At 46.6% G+C, this 20,436-nt stretch overlaps 1 protein-coding gene across 2 annotated transcripts in view; it reads left to right on the top strand.

Annotated features, from left to right (window-relative positions):
* LOC146185057 (acetylcholinesterase-1-like) overlaps window positions 1-20,436 on the top strand; it is a 156,045-nt gene that overhangs the window by 104,223 nt on the left and 31,386 nt on the right. The window contains exon 1 of one of the 2 annotated variants that reach the window (XM_084606044.1): window positions 17,684-17,928. The exons of the other annotated variant lie outside the window; for it this stretch is intronic. The gene's annotated coding sequence lies outside the window, so the exon portion shown is untranslated. Of the gene's footprint in view, window positions 1-17,683; window positions 17,929-20,436 lie in introns of those variants that run through there. 2 annotated transcript variants of the gene reach the window in all.

Raw genomic sequence — 20,436 nt, forward strand, 5'->3', positions numbered from 1 at the left:
GCTGAGTTGCTTCAAAACCTCAACCATGACGCTGTTAACATTCTGCATACATTATGTCAGAAGATTTGGACAACCCTGCAGTGGCCACAGGATTGGAGGAGGTCAGTTTACATCCCCATTCCAAAGAAAGGCAGTGCCAAAGAATGTTCCAACTACCGCACGATCGCGCCTATTTCGCATGCTAGCAAGGTGATGTTGAAAATCCTCCAAGGTAAGCTGCAGCAGTATGTGGATCGGTAGCTTCCGGACGGGCAAGCTGGGTTTCGCAAGGGCAGAGGAACTAGAGACCAAATTGCCATCCTTCGCTGGATCATGAAAAAAGCAAGAGAGTTCCAGAAACCCATCTACTTCTGCTTTATTGATTATGCGAAAGCGTTTGACTGCGTAGATCACAGCAGATTGTGGCAAGCTCTCCAAGAGATGGGAGTTCCAATTCACCTCATCTGTCTCCTCAGGAACCTGTATGAAGGACAAGAGGCCACAGTCAGAACTGGGCATGGTCTTACTCATTGGTTTCCGATTGAGAAAGGAGTGAGGCAAGGCTGCATACTGTCGCCCTGCCTATTTAACCTATATGCAGAGTGCATCATGAGGAAGGCCGGTCTGGACAAGTCTTCAGCTGGAGTGAAGATTGCTGGAAAACGTATCAACAACCTTAGATATGCGGATGATACCACTTTAATGGCAGAAGGTGAAGTGGAACTCAAGAGACTTCTGATGCGCGTACAAGAGGAGAGTAAGAAGTTTGGGCTTAAACTAAACATTAAAAGACAAAGATCATGGCGTCTTGCCCTATCAAGCCCTGGAGCATCAATGGACAAGAAGTGGAAGCTGTGACAGATTTTCTCTTCTTGGGCTCCAAGATTACCTCGGAAGGAGACTGCAGCCATGAAATTAGGAGACGCCTGCTTCTGGGAAAGAGAGCAATGGTTAGCCTTGACCGCCTAGTAAAGAGCAGACACATTAGTCTGCCAACCAAGATCCATATAACTCGTGCTATGGTCTTTCCAGTTGTGATGTATGGATGCGAGAGTTGGACTGTGAAAAAGGCTGACCGCCAAAGAATTTACGCGTTTGAATTGTGGTGCAGGCGAAGACTCTTGAGAGTTCCTTGGACTGCCAGAAGATCAAATCAGTCGATATTATTGACCATAAACCCTGACTGCTCATTGGAGGGTCAAATTCTAAAGTTAAAGCTCAGCTACTTTGCTCATCCGATGAGAAGAGAGGAGTCGCTGGAGAAAGATTTGATGTTGGGAAAGGTTGAGGGTCGCCGGAGAAGGGGTAGGCAGCGAACGCGATGGTTAGATTCTAAAGTTAAAGCTCAGCTACTTTGGTCACCTGATGAGAAGAGAGGAGTCGCTGGAGAAATATTTGATGTTGGGAAAGGTTGAGGGTCGCCGGAGAAGGGGTAGGCAGCGAACGCGATGGTTAGATTCTAAAGTTAAAGCTCAGCTACTTTGGTCACCTGATGAGAAGAGAGGAGTCGCTGGAGAAAGATTTGATGTTGGGAAAGGTTGAGGGTCGCCGGAGAAGGGGTAGGTAGCGAACGCGATGGTTAGATGGCATCCTCGAGGCACTGCAGATGAAGTTATGGGATGTTAGGAAGGTAGTGAGAGACCGGAAAGCGTGGCGTGACATGGTCCATAGGGTCACGAAGAGTCGGACACGACTGAACGACTGAACTGAACGAAGCTGGTGTTTTCCGTGCCTCACCGTTCTGAGACGACTGCCAGCGTATCAACTAAATGGACGCCTTCAGAGCAGCATGGCAACAGAAGTTAAAACCGATAAAACCCCTCAACGCTTTCTCGTATTCGTTGCCTTTCATGTTCATTTATTTCTTCGTTTATTCTTTATTGGCAAGCGTCAAGTCAACGCACTTTCTTTCTTCACTTTGAGCCGTTGTCCTAATTTTGCTCGAAATTAGCGGTGATATCAGCTGACGGCACCGCGACACGGCACCGATGTTTATTTGCCGACGCAGAAGTTGCGCCTAGTACACGAGGTGCAACCAGCAGACGGAACAGCACCACTCTTTCCTGAACGAGGATCTGGCACGCGCTCGCGCCTTCCATTTCATAAAGTTCACGGCTGTACGGCCTTAAAACCCCGCGCATGCCTCTACTTGAGCTGCCTGCAGTTAAGGCCCTTAGAGTTGTTCGATGTTTAGACGAAATAGAAACTTCCGATGACGTCGCGAAAAAGTACCCAGGGCTGTTTAACGGAATCTGGTCCTTAGCAGACGAGCACACGATACGGCTGGTGGAAAACGCAGTCCCCTGCGCAGTGTCAACCCCGCGCAGGATTTTCAGTCTGATGAAGCAAGCGGTTAAGGAAGAACTTATCCGCCTTGAGAGGGAAGACATAGTTAAAAAGTTCGAAGACCCGACAAAATTGTGTGCGCCAATTGGGCTGTTCTGAAGCCATCCGGCGCAGTCAGGATATGTGTCGGCCTCAGTCAACTCAACAAGCTCGTAAAAAAAAGAGCTCCTCCAGCTGCCAACCCTCTAGCAGATCATGGAAAGTTTCAGGACGCCTCTGTGTTCTCGAAATTGAACACAAGCTCAGAGTTTCATCAAATTCAACTTGCAGAGTGGTGCCAAACCCTCACCACTTTCATAACGCCTTACGCCAGGTACTGCTACCGCAGACTACCTTTCAATATAGCCTCCTCACCAAATGTTTTTTAGAAAGTTCATGCAAGTTTTGGCAGGATTATATGGCGTTTTGAACACCATGAATGATATTGTGGTGTGCGGGGTAAAAAAGGCAGAACACGACTCTCACCTGCATGCACAAGGTGCTCGAGGCATAACAACGGGAAGGCGTGACACTAAACAAGGAAAAATGCAGTTTTCAGTCCAAGACGTATCGTCTCTTGGCATGATTTTTGGAGCTTTCGGCATGCGGTCGCATCTGGAAAATGTACAGGCCATCAGAGAATTTAAGAGGCTGCAAAACGTATCAGATGTGCGTTCCCTTCTGGAAATGACGGTCCATCTAGCTAGGTTCCTTCCAGATGTAGTGTCAGTCAGTGCACCTATACGGGGCCTTCTGTGCAACCAAGGAAATAGAACCAAGGAAATGATGCTGCCCGTATACCTGGCCGGTACTATTTAGTTTTTTTTCTCAATATGCCGTTTTATTCAGACCACAGAAATATGAATTTCTTTGGATAATGCTTTTCATTCGAAAGGGTCAGTCAAATTTTTAACTGATCGCAAGAAAAAGCGCGCATCGCCTTTCTTAAATGAACTTTAACCGGCTCTTTCGGTTTCTTTTCCAGGCTGAAAAAAGTAGTAAATCGAGCTTAATAACCACCGTATGACCACGCCCTAGTGGCCGCGATCAAAGCGTTCTCAGCTACAATCTGATAATACCTGTCTTCCGCCTCCCGTTGGCGCCCAGCGTTAGGGTCGGCATTGGCACTGGTTAACAAATTGAGCCGATAACGCGTGTGTGCAGGCCACAGCAGCTAAAGACTTCGTAGGAGTGGAATTAATTTTATTCGACCGCGTAGGAGCGCCCTAAGCACAGCGCCGGCTGCGCGCCTGCCGTCGCTTTTGCGAAGCAGCGCGAGGGCTGATCACTTTTGCTTGTTGCTTGCGGCTGCCTTGTTGCTGCTGCCTGCTGGTTTTCTGCGCACGGTGTGCCACAAAAACGTAGCATAATTCCGCCTTCTGCCCAAGACAAACTTTATAGAACGTAGCGACAGTCGTACCGGCATGCTATTCGTCTTAGAGGCGGATTTATTCGTTTAAAGTCTGGTTTTGTTTACTGCGGAAATCAGGCATGCTACCTTGTTTAGGTTGTTAATCGAAACGAAGTAGCATGCCTACTTTGCTTAAGTTGTTAATCGAAACGACGTGATGTGATGTTATATGTCTTTGATGTGACTGTACTAACTTCAACCATCCCTCTCTCACAACTTTTATATCCACTCACCCCCTTCCCCCAGTGCAGGGTAGCAAACCGGTTGATTTTACGGGTTAACCTCCCTGCCTTTCCTCCTCATCTTCCTCCTCCTCCTCGTAATTGAAACGAGCCTTTGGAGGTATACGATGGAAAACAACTGATAGTGGGATATTATTGATTTCTTTACCACCTTTTCTTAGTTTTCTTTTTCGCGTGAGCAGCATTACACTGTTGGCGTCTGCGCGAAACACCTAGCTATGCAGTACATGGCATACCAGCTAGGCTTCATTGGTCACAGTGGGTTACAGGATATGTCGGCGCTTAATGCTATCTGTTTACCTATGCCTGTCATGTTCTTTGCCATTGCATGTTGCGCTGTGGACTGCACATCCTATTTAGGGGCTACTTCATATTTGCAATCTTCTAAACGGACATGCAGGAGACTAATAGACCACGTGGGAAAGAAATTGTATTCCTGCCTTCAGGAGAGCAATGCTAGTGTCGCTAACACAATCCTGTGCCACTTTTTTCATAACACAGGAAACTTCTGCACAGTCTCACATGTGACGTTTTGCTTACTTCTTTTTAGGATTAACACGCCACAGAAACACGGTGTACAATTGATCAATGGTACATTCTCCATTTTAGGCACGCACGCGTTATTAGAGAGATATTTTGAGAGCTCCCTGAATCGGTCATTTACTCCCCGTCCCGTCTGGCCCGAAGTACGGTTTTCCTTATGGCAGAAAGATCTCGTGCACGACGTTTGTGGCACAGTAAACAAAGCGTTTTTCATGCTTCTTACACCAGTGCTTTCTGTTATGCCACGTGATGCGACGGCTGACCTGAGCAAACTTCTTGGGGGAAGGAAAGACCATCGAAACGTTAAGCCATTTACCACCTCTCTCAGGGTGTGACTACGCTGTTTATATATGGAACCACTTCCGGCCTCTGTTCCCCAGCCCGTCGAGGGGGTTCAGTGGTCAGGGCGCTTGAATGCTGAACTCAAGGACGCGGGATGAAATCGCGGCCGCGGCGGCCGCGGCGGCCGCTTTTCGATGGAGGTGAAAAGCAAGGCACCTGTGTACTGTGCAATGTCAGCGCACGTTAAAGAACTTCAGGTGGTCGAAACTTCTGCAGTCTTCCACTACGGCGTCTCTGATAGTCTGAGTCGCTTTGGGACGTTAAACCCCATAAACTAAACCCGTCAGCCAAACCTCCGTTCACCTTCCAAGGTATTCGCAGCCTTCAGGCATCCGCCATCCTTCACTGTTTAAGAGCGTTTCTGCCACTGTTACGATGTCAGCTGAAAACGGCCTACCCTACTGAATATCGAAACTTGCTTTGCATTTTGTAGACGCGTGATCACCGAGACACGAGTTCGACTATCCGAGTTCCTTTAGCGTGCACTCACTTGGGGTAGGCAGGTTTTCACGTCCCGCTTGTGCCAAAGTGAGCTTGCTTCGGTCAAGGTTTGATCCTATAACCTTGGGCTCAGTAGTCAATGCCGAAAGCTCTAAGTCACGTGGCAGATAATTTTTGAAGGTTTGTTGGCCCCTGAAAAAGAGTGGTTGGCCCTAAGTCTATAATAAAAATCAAAATACTGATCTAGCATTTCGATAGTGATAAGAAATTCAACAACAGGAGCCTAGTGTAAACATCGACTAAATTTCCCGACCTCGCTAATGGAGACATCGGGGATTCAGCGCAAATGGGTCGTGTTTACTCTCACCTGCGGCATTGCGCTTGCTTGAGAGGAGCGGGCAGCGACATATTTTTGCAGACACCCCGTTAAGGCAAAATACATTCCGTACTACAAGGGTTTTGCCAGTACACGGCATATAATTCGGCGTACAAATCAAATTGGAAAAATCATAGCCGCAGTATTTTTGCATGCAAAGGTGCTGTGCACTAACCCGACCCGTTCGCTCCACTTGTGGACACTGTGCTTGCCCCTGCCATCGCGAGATGTGCTTTGCGGTCTTGCAGTGAGGCTGAAATTCACTTTCGACAATTTCACGAGTAGCAACTTCAAAGAAACAAAATATTGCAAGCGCTATACGTGTACTCTTGGCCACCTCGTTTGGCAGTCCAGAGCCGTCGTTTCGCTACGGTGCCAATAGATGCCGCTACAGCACTTTTTTATTATAACGTTGTTTATTGCCTCAGGGCATAAGGAATATGTAAAAAAAATTAAAAAGGGTATTAAATGAAAGAAAAAAGTTGGCTGTTTTAATAAAGCTCAAGAGAAAACGATGATAAGGGCCTTACGTCCAAGCAATGTACGAAGATGGGTTGTTCGGCGAAAGGCCCACTGCCGTCAGGTGCCGAATTCTCGTCGGCTTCAGTGCCGGACAAACCCACAACAAGTGGTGCCTCATTATTTTACAGCACTCTTAAAATGGCGGCCTTTAATTTACCCTCCGCGTTCTATACTGATGTCACTGAAAGCCTTTTTGCGGTCGTTTTCGAAAGTGTGTCCTGAGAGACGAATCGCTGCTGCTCATCCGTCGCTGCAAGGGCAGCCGACGTTCACGGCTGCAGTTTTCGTTCCCGGATTTTCTGGATTTTGTTAATGTGACCTGCAGCCTAACAAATGCCCCTTTGTGTAGAAGCAAAGGCATTGATGACGCTACCGCCATTTTGGAGAAAGTAATGCATGCACGTATCACGCGCCTCTCACAACAAGGGCTAAATAGCCAACTGCAGTGATGATTCCTGCTTTACAGTAAGTGTGCTTCACCAGATGATAAATTACTTCTACATAGTTATTAGGTGCTTTCTCATTTTCTTTTTTTTATATAACCATTCATGTGCATTTCCAGAACATTTCAAGTGCGCAAACTGAGGCGCCTCGAGCCAATACGAGCTTGTTCTCCGCCCGGCACCCTTGTCTTATCTTCATCGGCCTTTACGTGACATCGTTAAGGGTCCCATGTCACGGATGATCCGGCTTTGTTATCATTTTTAGCCATAAGCGAAAACTCACGATGGAAAATAGCATTCAGAAACATGCCTAAATGTTTGGATTGACGCCAGATTTCTGATGGAGAATTTTGGGCAGGCTAAGAAATTTAATCCTGAACATTCGAGTTGCGAGATGGCATGGAAACTCCTCATAAACCACTCGTTTGTTGAAGCTGGATAAAGTTGGACGTACTGAGCGTGCGATGAGAACGGGACCCGCCATTGCGATCACATTAGGCCTGTTTGATTAAACGTCGGCCTTTGTTAAGTGTGTGCGTAGCATGCCCCATTGAATTAGCCACTTCGGCCCAGGAATATTTACAGAAACGGCTCTTAACAAGCACCATGTATGCCTTTAAATGTATGTTGCACGTGCTTTCAGCACACGTTTCATTCGTTAATTCTTGTACCTTCCCTCCCCCCCCCCCCCCCCCCTTTGTCAACTCTTGACTGGCATATGTACGTTATTAGGCGCTGTTTTTCCAGTTATCCAGATTAAAAACTAATGATCCCTCTCACGTATTTCAACAGCAAAATGTTTGATATATTAGAAGTTGCAGAACTCGGTTAAGATGCCACGTGTGGTATTACAGTATGCCGCTACTTTTCAACGTCATACGTAAGAATGACGTAGATGTAGAAATACATATATAACAATGCGTTCCATCAAAGCCAGATTGTTGTAAAAACTCATTACCTCTGAAAGTTGTAATATGTTGCTATACCCCTTGCATTTATTTTGTTATGACGTTTGTTTGTTTGTTTGTTTGTTTGTTTGTTTGTTTGTTTGTTTGTTTGTTTGTTTGTTTGTTTGTTGCTCACATGGTTTTAATTCATATGTAAATAATTTAGCTGACTATATATCGGCTCTATGTCATGTTTAGCGGACTAAGGTTCCAATCAAGCGAAACTAGTCCGCTTTTTGCCCAAGCCTACCCACATCTTTATGACGGAAATAAGATTGAATTTAATTGCATTTATTTCAATATACAACGAGAAATTGTATGACACCACCCGGATTGCTCTACGATAAAAAAGATGCGTCACAATTTAAAAGAAAATGAAATTCGGGAAATCTGGCGCCTAATAGAGGTCAGCCAGTTGAGAGCACACATAGGCTAATGACTTGTCTAGAATTGTTTTAAGTGGTGGTGGCCTTGGTCGCGAATAGTTCTGGATACATCCACTGACGTATAGTGCATGCCAGGCTTTTTGTGCTCGTTATACGGCTGCTTGATGGCGTCATCCATTTTTCTTGATATCGCTGAATTTATCTCGTCACTACTGGGTCACGCTAACTACAACGCCGTATTTTCGCGGTAGAAAACATATAATGATTTCGAATCCAAAATGTCTCCCTACTTCATGGAGTCCTTACCCGTGCGATGAAGGAAGGGAAGAAGTGAAAGATCGTAGAGAGAAAAAGGCATCGAAGGAAAGGAAAGAAGGATGGCTTGAAAGAAGGAAGAGAAAAATATAGTTTGGGTTTAGTTTATGGTGCTTAACATCCCAAACCGTTTCATACTTTGAGAGACTTGGGAGTGGAGGGCTCTGGAAATTTTGACCACCTGGTGTTCTTTAACATGCACTGACATCGCATAGCAAACGGGCTCCTTGAAAAGCGGCCGCTGCGGCCGGGATTCGGTGCCGCATCCTTGGGCACTGTAGTCGAGTGCCGTAACCACTGCGCCACCACGGCAGAGAAGGCAGAAAGAGGTGCCAAAGTGGAAGGCTTGGGATTCAGATCGCTCGAGGCGCGTCATACTGGCGCTGCATGTGCCTTGTGAATCTCCTTCTCGCTAATGAGGCAGATGTGCTTGCGTCACCGAGGCCATCCTAGGAGAGAGAATGCAACGTTTGTAATGGGAATGCAGAACCGAGAAATTTCTTTTGCTGCATGTAGTTGATCGCATTGCTCAGCGCCACAAACATATCGTAAGGCGAGATGCAGATAGCTTGAGAAATGGAACATGGATTGAGGTCAGTTGTGAATGGGGTGAGTGACGTGCGGCCTATCAATATCGCTTCTTTTCTACTCTGGAAATGAGGTCTTTAAAAATAATCTACATGAAACACTCGACTAGAACGTTTTCAATGAAATTCTGCAGTTATCTAATCAGTCCTTGGAAGTTTCAAAACTATTTATAAAATTTGCTATCAATGCAGATTAATGATGCGGTACTGAATATAGAAATCAAAATGCATCAATAAGTTACCAATCGCAATAGCATCTAAAAACTGTCCTGGTTCCGTCTTTCTGAAACATCCTTTTCGTCCTAGTGCGTATTCGCTGGGGCTTATTGCTCACTGCAAATGGGGAGGCAAGGAGGGATGCCATGACTACAAAACCAGGGCGCGTGGCTGGTACTGCCTTATGAGAAAGACAAAAGCATTGCTCAACGGTAGTTGGTCGAATGGACCCTAACGACCCAGGATACTTCTGACCTTCGCCTCATGCCTCGCCTAGGAGATGAGGTTTAGCTGGTAGGTTGAGTTATCGGCTGGAAGGGCGTCCTCGCAGAAAGAGTTAGATAGAAAAGGGATGGGGCTCACTCCATGCGGTTGCGGGCAGGTCCGCAAGTAGTGGTGGAGGTCAGTTGTGTGGGTGTGGCGAGCGTGACAGTGAATTCCAGCACATTAGTTGTCGTGCACAAGCTTGCTGCCCACCTAGGCCATGTTGACTGAATAATTGTGACTTATAATGTTTACGAAATGATTAAAGATCGCCCACCGAAATACTGGCCATGCAATTAAACTAACGTTTTTAGTAATCATGTCTGAATTGGTAGTGAAAACATTCTGAAGCCTACAAAGATCCTCGCTCAAGGATCTCTGCGGCCTTGGTCATTGTTCCTACCTGCAAACCGTCCTGACCATGTAAAAAAAAAAAAAAAAAAGTTATCTCATCTTAATTATTTAATCCCCCAGTTCCTGGCTTTTGAGTCTCGTGCTACGGGACCGTGCGCAGGCTGGTCGTCGGTTTGTGCGACGTCATTATACCACATTGCCTAGCCGAGTTGGAAGCCACTACCAACTTGGGCCTCGCCTTACATGTGGGCGGTCTAGATCGGAATCCAGCCTTCCAGTACCATTTGATCTTGAGTTGGCTGCCCCATAAGGACATTTGCATGGCGTGGTTAAAGCAGGGATTTATATACATGTCGGGTGGTCTTTCACATGATGAGGTAGCTTGCGACTGTATGGTAATGTGCATGTGTGTAATAATAGAGGCCCAGATAAAAGACTGCTGATTAAGCGCATGGCAAAGTGAATGGACATGAACGAGAGCCCGCAACTGCCGCCGGTAATCGGGAACCCTTAACACAGTTGCGTCACATGCTTAAAGGCGGATATTTAGTGCTAAGTCCCCCGGCGGCTCTAACACTGTCGAGAAGACGTCCCTTTTACGCCGTGTATTGCTGATAAATGTTCATCTGGAGCGGTTAATTCGTCCTGTGGTTCTGCTCAAAGTCGATGGGGCCAGATTTGTGGCCTCATTCCAGTGAATATATGGTACAAGGACTGGCAAATCGCATAATTCTGTCCCTACAAAGATGTTCCTCTATTTCAATTTAGTTGTACGAGAAATAAGAATAAATTTTCCTATATTGAAACTTCACGCCTGAACGAAGGTTAAAAAGTTTTGATTCACATCATATATCGTGATGTCTGGAGCAATAGCACACTACTCTGTTCCGGCTCTTTAATTCGCACGAGCCATCAAAGGATCAGTGACCGGCCATGCGAGCTGCCAGCTACCACCTGCCAACGCCATGTCTTCGCCCAAAATGCTGACTTCGGCATCGACACCTACTCTGATGAAATATTTCTTTAGTAACGGTACATTTTAACGCAATATCGTTAGAAACCAACTTTATTCTATTCATTTTCTGTGTTATTTTGTTTTTGTGTGTATGTAGGTTTGTGCTTGTGGCGTTATGCGTGGGCCCGTCATTGTGTGGATGTGCAGCCACTCATGGTCAACGGCAATAGCTAAATCCAACTATAGACGCTGATGTGATTAGCTTTTTTTTTTTCCTTATGGTGATCAGAGAACAAACAGTACTTAATCTGCTAGTATAGGCTTAATAGCGCTATAAATACTATGACCTGAATCTTTTACTTCGTTCGAAAGCATCACTCTACATGTATTGCACGAATGACTGTTCTAGAGGGCCTACAGGACCCGTCTAACGAGTACAATAGTTCAAGTAGCGGGCAGATTCGATCGTCTCGCCCCCACCCTGATGGTCGTCGGGGCCACAGAGCAGCTTTAAGTGATCACAACGCGTGAATAGTCTCAGATACAAACAGGTCATCAAGGCTATATTATCTGCGAGGCACAATGGTTATTCTTGAGCGGCCGTGGCCATATATTCGTGCGGTAAGTGCGCGTCGAGGAATGAACGTCTGCAGGACATCCTTGGCAAGCCGCTCGGCCTTTGTTTACCCAATTTCGCACGCCCTACCACCGCCGATGGCCCTCTGAACAGCATCTTGCGTTCTGCCGTCGAGGACGTCGTTGTTAGAACGCGTCACTGAAATGTGCCGGCAAGGACAGCCTACGACCCCGCACTCCAATTGAAGCCGCTCTAAGAAGCGAAGGCTTCCATTAATGGCCCCGCCTTCTTATCGATAAATTACTCGCGCGCGCATCTAGGCAACGTTGTGCGTCGTGTAAAGAGGTCTTCAATCCCAAATTGTCTGCCTTCAGCGTAGAGCAGATAATACAGCGAACAGTACAGCACTGCCTCAAATCCAACGCAGATTTGGACGCTGGCCTAGGCGGGCGCAACATTGCCTTTGTCAACTTGTGCTTGCCATTTCATTCCGTATTGCTTTGTTGAGCGCCTACTCGCTCCGCTCAAGGTAATGTGAAGGTCAGAAACCAAGTATTTGTGATCAAGGTAGCTACGCAGGCTTGCCGCTTCTGAATAGAGTGAATACTGCGGGCTAATTTTGTGTGCGGAACAATAGCCGGCGAAATGATGTTTCGACTTAAATGGCGCAAGGGCAACTTGGCCAAGGAATCCCACAAGCAAATAAGCCCTCAAAACACATTCGAGATGGAAGCGCCACTCTTCGGCGAACTTCCTTTGCAGCCTGAAGAGGAGCTATAGCCTGCGTTTCTTTCCGTGTTCATTTCCACAACGACCTTAGGCTACTAGCGGAGGTTTCTTGATCGTGTGCCAGCGTTAAAAAAGACCGAATATAAATTGAGAGAGCAGTCTTGAAAGAGGATTGCTGCAAAACCATTCTTTTACAGACCGCTAAGCAAAGTTGAGCTGAATGTGTGCACGGTTCTCCCATTAAAAAGAGAGAGAGAGAGAGAGATGAGAGAGAGAGAGAGAGAGAGAGAGTGAGAGAGAGAGGCATTCTTTCTTGTAAGCACTTCAACATCAACCTTGGTATCTATAGTTTGCTGAAGAGAAGTGGAGTTGAAAACCTTGCGATTAAAAGGTTAGCGTTTTAAGAGGCTCCAGCAGAGTCAAACTGAAGGCAGTTAGCTGACAGCTTTAAATGCAAGCACTGTGTATAGTATCCACTGTCGGCTTTTTGGTGTGGGGTACCACGACGTTTACTAATATTAACCGCTTATACCTTCTTCAAAAGAAAGCCGTTCGAAATGTTATTAATGCTCCCCGACTTGGACACACTGAACCAATTTTCAATGAACTTCGAATTATCCGCTTGCCACAATTATACGAAACTTTACTCTTGCGACGGTATGAAATCGGTGTTCACAATAACAACTTCCTGGTAATAAAGCTGTCAGGATTGCGACGCAAAGAGTCAATATACACTCACGAACGACACCTTAATGGCTTTTACCTAAGATCCGAACAAATTATGGTTACCAAATGCTGAGCTACACTCTCCCGCATGAATTAAATAAACAGTCTGAACGAATGTATAGATAATGAAAAATCGATTGTTTTATGTTTGTTCTTGTTTATAAAAGTGATATTATGCTATGTACCACAGCGATGCCTCTGTAGGGTGCGTCGGCCTCGTCAAGACTTTCTACTGGCTTTTTGCCGGCGCACCCAACATCCTGAAGATGTTAAATTAACATTATTCTTATTCTTATTCTAATTTCTTCCAGTACCACATTCTGCGCTCAACCACACAATTTCCTATGAAGTGGCATTGCATTTTCGTTTGCCCATGCATTGAATAAAAGCCGAACAGAACTGTCAAAGGTGAATTTCACTACATAATTGAAATTTCAGGTTGAACCATATTCGTTAAAGCTTATTTTGGGAGCCAAGTTTGCAACCAAAGCATAAAAGTACTTTTTATCATTTGTCACTGCATTAGGTGTACGTGCAATGGTGTCCCGTATGCCCAGATTTTACCAATAATGCCAACTTCTCTCTTTCTAAGCGTATCCACTCCAGACGTGCACTAAAGCCAGGCATTTAATGATGTTCTGACGTTGCCTTTATTCCCCTTTCCCGTACCTCAACGTTCTAGCATTTCCTAACCCGGCTGTGGCGGCTTCTCCTCTAAACAAAACACCCCTATACTGTGCGATGTCAGCATAGGTTAAAGAATCCCAAGCAGTTAAAATGTCCGCCGCTCTTCACTACTGCATTCCTCTCAATCTGAGTCGCTTTGAGATGTTAAATCCTCCAAACCAAACCAAGTCACACCTAACACCTACAGAAACAGCGCTTCTGGTGACCATGGTCGGGATTGCCTTCCCTCTGGCCTTCACTCGGAACTGGTCACTTTACGTGTTTTTTTTTCCCACCTGGCGTGCTCCTTACAGAAATTGGAAGCCGATATACACCATCAGTTGTCAGCCTGCCTGACTTTGTAGCCGAAGTTTTAGCCCGGCATGTGCTCGCGGTGGACCTTTTGCCGGGCATTTCTGCATCCTATGACGTTCGTTGCAGGCACCGCGAGGTTGAGGTTATGATTGGCAGCAGGTGAGGTGATTGAGCCTTGCTTAAAACCCACCGTGTCACCTGTCTCTCCTAGACCTCACTAGAACTGCAAACCTATTTTCATCGACATGACCGACACCTTTCGTTTATAATTTGACATTTTTTCTGAGATAATAAGAATTTAACAAAAAATGTCGCTGAAGTTAGTGACCGGAGAAGAAGGCCGAAAATACGAACCCAGGCCGCGACGACCGCGTTTCGCTGGAGGTGCGCTGTTCAATGTGTGTTCACAGCAGGAAGACCCAAATCTTCGGAATTATTCTCTCATAGTCCATAGGCTTGTACTTTATACACGCGTTATATAACAAAAGATGGCACAATATAACTAGGGGCAACCCAAAACAACTAAGGCTATGAGAAACGCCGTAGTAGAGGGCTCCGGAAATTTCGGCCATCTGGGGCCAGTGGGCTGTGCACTGACATCGCACAGCACACGGACGCCTTGCTTTTCGCCTCCATCGAAAAGCAGCCGCCGCGACCGGAACTCGATCCCACTGAGCGCCCTAATCACTCCACCACCACGGCAGGGCTCTGTCGATAATTGTAGCAGTTTATATAAATAGAAATTTGTAAATGTTCAACTATCATCTAAGCAAGTTTTATGAGCGTAAGCCATCGGCCCTAGCTACAGTCGCTGCTGCCGCTTCGATCTTGTCTCGCTTCTGCGCTTGAATGCTTCTCGGCAGTAAGCTAATCTAGATTATCCTTCTTTGGTGGTCTCGGCAGCCTGTCTGGCGCGGATACGTTTTCTGTATTTCGCCAAAGTGGCTTCCTCTAGGCCACACCGCCTCTTTTGGTCACGCCGTCTGATGGATTCGACTGACACTACGCTCGCGGACCTCGGTCGCACTCGCCCAGATGGCTTGTATGTATTGCGTATTCACATAGGTTAAATGATGTACTGGCATAGATGAAGCATCATGAAGACGACGATGTTCATTGCACAGTACAAGAGTTCAAGGTCAAATGTTCGGAATCAGATGACCTTGAGATTTGGCATGTTAACAGTTTAAATTACGCTCTAAAATACATTTTGTTTTGAGACCTCGGATGTGATGACAACACTGATGTGAGCGTGAATGGTAGACCAGTCACTAGAGTGGAAAGGAAAGCTGATTTGGCCCCAGACTAGATAACGAAGAACATTGAAGATAAAGCGCACTTTCTCTAACATCTCGAAGGCGTAGAACATAATATATCGAATGCCTTAGAAGCAGTTGAGTGCTGCTACAATCAGCGAAATTATGTCGCCTGTCGTGTCACAAACAAAATGATAGGGCTTCATGCAGCTGGCTTCGAGCATGAAGAAACGTTAAAATGTTTTGTAGTAGAATGGTCTTCAGTGTACGTCTTGGTGCAATATTTACAAGTGAAATTTTTAGAAAGAGCGGCAACATTTAACTCAGATGTATCAACTCTAACAGAGTTCCGCCTATCTCTCTTATTCTCTGAATTTCGCACTGTACACGTGAAACATGACCAACTATGTGTCTAGAAACAAATGGACCCTGATCGAGTTTTTGTCCAGTTAGCTGAGTGTACAAAAACAGTTGTGAATTGAGGTTAGAAAATCTGAGATGGCCTAGTTCTTCAAGACACCGCTTGTAGTTCCGAATTTCAGATGAAGCACAGAGTTAATTTTGACGCTGTTGGTCATCCTACAGGGATGCGTACAAGATTGTATCCAAGAAAACTGAATAAGTTAAAGCTTGCGCTGTCTTTCATGGAAGATGAAGCCTATATTAAACCGAATCCCCTCTTCCCTCGCCTTCACAAAACAGGTTCTATCTGTCCTTTCTCCTACCTAAGCACGGCTCGTATTCGATCAATGAACTTATAGCTCTTCCGTGCATTGCTTTCAGACACGCTTGAAACAATTTTAAAACCCTTGGATTTTAAATGGCCCTCTCCTTCGTAAGTCGCACTCAAAACGACAAAACGGATTTCTTTGGTGACAAAATTTCAAGCAAGTGATCCATCGCTATAGCGATACGTTCAGAGACGCAGCAAAACGGCAGATTAGCCAGAATGAAGTTTGCCGTTCCTTACTACATAGTATCTGTCATGTGCCCGTATGCCACTTTCGTATATAAATCGTAATACTGAGATAACGTTTTGACTGCGACACACTCCACGAGCAAGGCAGTGCTGCAAGGAGAGTTGCATGGGCTGGAGTAACAAGAAAACCTTGATCAAATTCAGGCAATTTCCTTGGACTCACAACACGCTACACACATCTTTTCAAATCGCCCCCGCCGCGGTGGCTCAAGGGTTACGGCGCTCGTCTGCTGCTGTGCCCAAGGATGCGGGATCAAATCCCAGCCGCGGCGGCCGGTTTTCGATAGATGCGAAAACCAAGGCTTCCGTGCACTGTACGACGTCAGCGCACGTTTAAGAACCCCAAGTTCTCAAAATTTCCTCCCACTACGACGTCCGCCATAGCTTTAGTCGCTTTAGGATGCCTAACAATATAAAAGAAACCTAGCATTTTTCCAAATCTTCGTCGGGAAAACGCTCACGTAGCAAGAAAATAATTATAACTTTGTTCGTCATATAGTATTAATTTAACTTCATTCATCCTATATTATTAATTATCGCAAAATTCACGTTTCCCGTTGGCCGCATTTTTCTCGCATTTAGCGATGCTTAACAAGTATCCGAGGAGTTGATCATTTGGTAGCAGGCAGGACGTGACTTAAAACTAATCTACGTTCTTCTGCACTTCGCATTTATTCTTTCGCTCTGTCTCTAAAAGAGCTACTGTGCTTACACACCATCACTGTATAACCTCAATGCAAACAGACACCCGCCAAATCCCGACCTGAGTCTTATGTTCTTCGCATATTTTTATATCACACTTGGATAGTGGTTTCATGCCATTTCTCTTCGGGAAATTATACGCAGCCATATAAGTAGTCTGCAGATAATGTGAAAACAAATAAACTCTAGGAATTTCAATAGAATTGTTGTGAACTCTCTTCCTCCAGTCCACCTCTCTCTCAGCACCACTCAAAAAAAAAAAAAAAACAAAAAAAAAAAAAACAAATCGGCTTTCTGGATACATTCATTGATCAATTGTATTACAGTGGCCTCTAGATTTCTAATATTTATTTCCAACAGGCTCCCGTTCTGGCATACCTAAAAGCTAACAACTCGCTTAAAGCTCAGTAAATGCGTCTGTATGCGTTCTCTGTAGCAAATACGAATAAAAAGATAGGAATCGCTACTGAGTGCTGCGCTCAATAAAGAATCTGATGTACTTTTTTATTATATTTAACCAGTTAAATGACGATCTGCATATTATTAGCTAAATAACCTTCGGAGGAAACCTTTGCTTATTTTCTTTTTCAAGTAAACAAGCACAGGGTGAGCAACGAAGGCACTGTTGCTGTATGCGGGCGCAACCAGCCAGTCGTCGGTATCCGGGCCATCTTTATCGCGCAGCGCGCGGAAATTCGACTGCATGTCAGGGTTACACCCGGAACACCTTCGGAGAGCCGTCGACTGCCGACGACTGCGGCTGCGGCAAAGCAGAGCTCGCGGCCCAGTCGCTGCACCCTCAGTAATTGCGGCGCGAACGACTGCAGCGGCGAAAGTGCAAGAAAGGTGGAGGAGGGAGGTTGGTTTTCATACAGCCACACTTTTGAGAAGCCGGCCGCTCGATGTCGCGTAACCTAGATGTGCGTCGCTGATTGAGACTGCTGGCGCAAAGGGGAACGCCGCCAGCTATCACCTTTCGCGTTCGCAAAGAAGCGGATGAAAGGAAGGAGACGAAAAAGAACGAAAAAGAAAGAGCGGCAGAAGAATGAACGGAAAGAAAATAAGCAGCGGAATGGAGGCAGGGTAGCGCGTGCCGCCAATGCAGCAAGAAAAGCGAAATGGGCACTCTTGGGATCAGGGACGCACCGTCGGCGCGGGCATTGCAGCACAAGTGGCATATTGCGAAAAAGCTTTGACGAACCCCGCTGCGGTAGTACCGGTGTGCGACTACGCGCGACAGAAGGGTGCGGAGAAGTGCCGCGGAAGCGACGGCGGATCCTACCCGGCAGACGGAGTGTCAACCGATCGGCGGGCAACCTCTAACGAAAAGGTGAGTCAAATCTCCCGCAAGCTGAGTTGACCGTCACTGACACGTACTGGATGCGGACCTCTTCGTGGGGCCCGCTTGACGATTCGGGAAGAGAGAAGAAGCGATGTCCCTGTTCGATGCCTCCTTTTTTGTACCGATTGGAGGAACTTTCGCCCCGGGACAGGAGAAAGAAGAGGCTGGCCCTTCAAGCTCCAGATCAGAGAGCAGTGGCATCGAAAGACGCTCTGGGAAGGAGTTTCGGCGCTTGTAAACGCGGCCACCCCATGAAAGCGACTACTGCTGACACAGCTAATTAGAGGCGCGAAGGCTGCGCCAGAGGGCTTCACGCGGGACTTCTACGGAAAGTGTGAGGGCCCGCCGCTGTTGCCGTCGCGTGGCTGATGACCCCTGCGGTGGGGCTCCGCGCAACGCACACACCTCAAGCTTCTGGCGCCGCGCGTTACATGTGGGAGACCGGAGGCCGTATGTAATACCGCTTAGCCTCCTTCAGTCGGCGCGTTTTCTGTGGCGCGCTATTAGCGAGGATGTCCCAGCTCTGTAATTTACGTCCCAGGCTTGCTTCCTCCGCACTCTTTTCCCCTCTCTTTTTTTCTTCTCGACTGCGCTGCCGCGATGTACAATTAGAGTCTCTCGTACGGCGACGTGCGTGCTCATTTCACTCCGACCTCGGTGGATATTTGGAGTCGGGCAAGACGATCCCCTCACCGGCAACACGGCCTATCTTGCGGAGCCTTCGTGAACCAAGCGGCGAAAATCCTGAGGCAAAGACAAAAGGATGTTTCGCCAAGGACAACCTCGTTTAGCAGCATTACCAGAGCAGCGGCGGTGCTTCCGCCAAAACATGGCTTGAGAGAGGTGATTGTGACGGTCACGTCCTGCTCATTCCGGGACGTGGACTCTACGCTGATGTCTGGATCGGTCGGTCCGCATACTGCAATTTATACGGCGCGTCAGGCAGCTAGCCAAATCTTTCTTTTCTTTTTCCTTCACCGAGAGAAGGGAGAGGAGAGAGGTGCGGGGAAGGGTGGGACTTCAACGAAAAGAATACCGGCCGGTCGAGGAAAGGGGGTTACTGCACGACCCTTTCAACTGCCTATTGTGGTTTGAAATCCGATCGCTAACCCCCATGACCCAGCGAGAAACCAAATGACAATAGATCACATCAAAGCGTTAGTTTTAAGACAGCCATCTGCACACTGCAGACGGGGAGCGGAAGTGTTAAGTTTCTTGTGGTTGCGTAAGATCAGGGTTCATGCGTTACACTTTAAATCGATTTATATCCGATCGTCCACTCAAAATTCACATACACTGACTCACCTTCTGCGCATGAACATGTCTTCGCTCTTTGGTTAACAAATAGTTCAGGAGAAACCACCAGATAGCCAGGTCTCGCCCAATCATAGAGCTCACAAACGTACAATTCTTTTCTTTTTTCCTGGTGGAGAGATATTCTTGGATATCTTGCTAAGAGTGCTTGCGTTGGATGATGAATCGCACTTTTAAGGAATCGCGCTTGAACCGTTTTCTTTCCTTTTTCTGCTACCCGCTATAGTTAAAATGTGCAGGCTGTCTTCTCTTTTGAGACTCATCTACATTCTGTTTATAATTGCTTGAAACATATTTTCGATACTTCAAAGTTAGCTACTATGGATGACCATTGTTCTGTGTAAGATGCCGTGGACAATACGCCAGCTATGGCAGTTATGCTCACTGGCCACTAACTGAGATAGACAAGCACTAGCTATTTTGAATCTAACAAGGCCCCGGTGAAAGAGTCAGTGGCCTAGAACAGCCAGGCCTGGGCCGCTGACATGTCGCCTAGGCCTGAGTGGCATCTCATTCACCTGACAAAGCGGCAGCACACATTCCTGGTCTTACACCCCAGCAGCATTCGCTGCTTCAGCGGTGTTCTGCAAATATAAATAGCTTTTTTTCACTGAACTTTGCAGAAAACTATTCAGAAGTCGATACTGCGTGACCCGTAGGAGTGGTAGCATTTGCCTAAAAAATCTGCATCAATAAACGCATTCCACACGCAACTCGCCGAAAGAACAAAGCCCACAACTATAACAGGACCCTCGCAAGCAGCGGCATGTCCCACGAATAACATGGATATCTTTGTCGCAGCTTTGCCGGCTGCAGAACAGCTGTCATAGATGTTCTAAATACCGGCGTTTAGATCTGCGCACGATTTGCACTTCAGTTACTTTTGTGTGAGGCAGTGGTTGGAGTTGGTGCAGGCTCGCAGTTTTGGCGCCATTTTTGGATGTTAGGCCAGAAAACGCTGAATGACGCCAAAGTACGCATCAAATCTTGCCTGTGCCTAAACTCAGTTAAAGCATGGAATACCTAGTCGGACGATTCGAAGTTATCTCTGAAAATATAGGGGAAAAGATAACGTCAATGGCACTTCCTCCTTGCGTTCTCCTTGTTCAGCGGACAATGCGTTACTCCAGTGAAATCCTGCTGCCGGCTGGACGACTCTTTACAATTGGCCAGCGGTAGCGA

This window comes from Amblyomma maculatum, chromosome 6 (assembly GCF_055883805.1).
Source record: "Amblyomma maculatum isolate TAMU_Amacu chromosome 6, ASM5588380v1, whole genome shotgun sequence".
Taxonomy (NCBI): Eukaryota; Metazoa; Arthropoda; class Arachnida; order Ixodida; family Ixodidae; genus Amblyomma; species Amblyomma maculatum.